The 2,106-nt window shown below is 51.1% G+C and overlaps 1 protein-coding gene across 1 annotated transcript in view; it reads left to right on the top strand.

Annotated features, from left to right (window-relative positions):
• The window catches only part of LOC107114141 (meprin A subunit alpha-like), a 32,194-nt gene that overhangs the window by 8,944 nt on the left and 21,144 nt on the right, over positions 1 to 2,106 (top strand). The window lies entirely within an intron of this gene.

The raw sequence follows: 2,106 nt of genomic DNA on the forward strand, positions 1-2,106 counted from the left end.
AGCAGCTCTGAGACTCTGAGCGAAGGGTGAGGTATAAATCCAATCTCCTCCTCCTCTTCCTCCTCCTCTTCTTCTTCCTTTGATCATCGGATTTTATGGTAGCCTCCACACACCATGCCGCTTTCACTTCCTTTGATCATTGGATTTTATGAAACTTTTTCTGCACAGATTCATGGCTGTCTTGTGGCCATTCAGGGGTGACTTTTGCAGTCAGTACAGCATTGCCCCAAGGTATCTGAATGTGGTTTTGAGCTTCACTTTCCCCTCCCAGTTGAGAAAACGTGGAGTGAATGCTAGATGCAGAATTGCCAATTGCCCCATATCTTTCAATTAACCACTGATGTAATGAATGGAAGTTGTGCAAGTCTGCTGGTATTTCACAGTGGCTATTCCTTGCTCTGCCCTGACTTGTGCGGACCAGGCTAGCCCAGTGTCATCAAATCTCAGAAGTTAAGCAGGGTTAGTAATTGGATGGGAGACCACCAAGGAAGTCAGGGTTGCTGTGCAGGCAATGGCAAACCACCTCTGTGTTGGCAGAGTTTAAATATGCAAAGGAAGTGGAGCACTGGCTATTCAGAGAAAAATAAGTAGGGCCCCGGGCATACGGAGAATATGCCGCGTGAAAGGCACGAATGCTGGGCGGATTTTCGGGGCGCGATCACACCGCAATATCTGGGAAGCGTAGCGCACCCGTGGCCAACCCGTGGCGTGTGGCCAAAGATGCGCAGTTAAAAAGTACCTGCGAAGGTCTACTAGCAAATGGTTTGCCACGGGCTGCAGACGGACTCGTTCGGTGTGATCGCGCCGGCGCGCGCCTATTCCCTCCGGCCGTCCTCTTTGCAGCGCGCACCGAAGGACAAAACCCCGGTGTGCCGCCATCGCGTCTGATCGCATAATGGCGGATCAGGATGCGACGGCACAAATAGCCATGCCTCGAAGGTCTACTAGCAAATGGTTTGCCACGGGCTGCAGACGGACTCGTTCAGTGTGAACGCGCCGGCGCGCGCCTATTCCCTCCGGCCGTCCTCTTTGCAGCGCGCACCAAAGGACAAAACCCCGGTGTGCCGCCATCACGTCTGAGGGCATAATGGCGGATCAGGATGTGACGGCGCAAATAGCCATGCCTCCCCCCCCCGAGTTTTCCGGCACGTGTGGCCGGGGCCTAGGTTTATTATAGAAGGACAAACTGTTATCGAACATACAGAGAGAAAGCTTAAACTAACCAGTCTAACTCCTGTAAAAGTAACAAAGAGCAACAGGAAGCTCTGCAGGAGCAGGAAGTGTCCAGAAGAGCCAATCAGGACACAATTTGAAAAAGTGGGAAGTCCCTAGTCTAGCTATGCTAACTACCAGTCCTTCAGCTGTCCCCCTGTAGGGTGATCTTCAGATCTTCTTCATAAGGCTGCACTAGAGACCTTGCATGTTCCAACACTCTGTTCGTCTCATGCCTTGAAAACCCCGTGGGCTCGCCATAAGTCGGCTGCGACTTGACAGCGCTTTCTACCATTCCTTGCTCTGAATAGTCCCAATGGTCAAAGTGATACAGAAGGATTGTCCCAGAAAGGTTGAGGGACTTGGGGATGTTCAGTCTGGAGAAGAGTCAGTTGAGTGGGGACATGATTGCTCTCTTGAAGTGTTTGAAGGGCTGTCACTCAGAGGAGGGTAGGGCAGCAGTTCCTGTCGGCAGCAGAGGAGAGGACTCACAAGAATGAGTTTAAATTAAGGGTGGGAAGGTTTTTGTTCTTCAGTCGCGCAGTCGAGTCCGACTCTTCGCGACCCCATGGACCAGATCACGACAGGTCTTCCGGTCTTCCGCCATCCTCTGAGGTTTGTTCAACTTCATGTTCGTTGCATCTATGACACTGTCTAACCATCTCGTCCTTTGCCATCCCCGTCTTCTTTGACCTTCAGTCTTTCCCAGCATCAGGGTCTTCTCCAGTGAGGGCTCCCTTCTCATTTGGTGGCCAAAGTATTTGAGCTTCAGTTTAATTATCTGGCCTTCCAGGGAACAGTCAGGGTTGATTACTTTTAGGATTGACTGATTTGATCTTCTTGCAGTCCAAGGGACTCTCAAGAGTCTTCTCCAGCACCATAGTTCAAAAGAAT

Source organism: Gekko japonicus, unplaced genomic scaffold (genome assembly GCF_001447785.1).
Source record: "Gekko japonicus isolate JY-2015 unplaced genomic scaffold, Gekko_japonicus_V1.1 scaffold2177, whole genome shotgun sequence".
NCBI lineage: Eukaryota > Metazoa > Chordata > Lepidosauria > Squamata > Gekkonidae > Gekko > Gekko japonicus.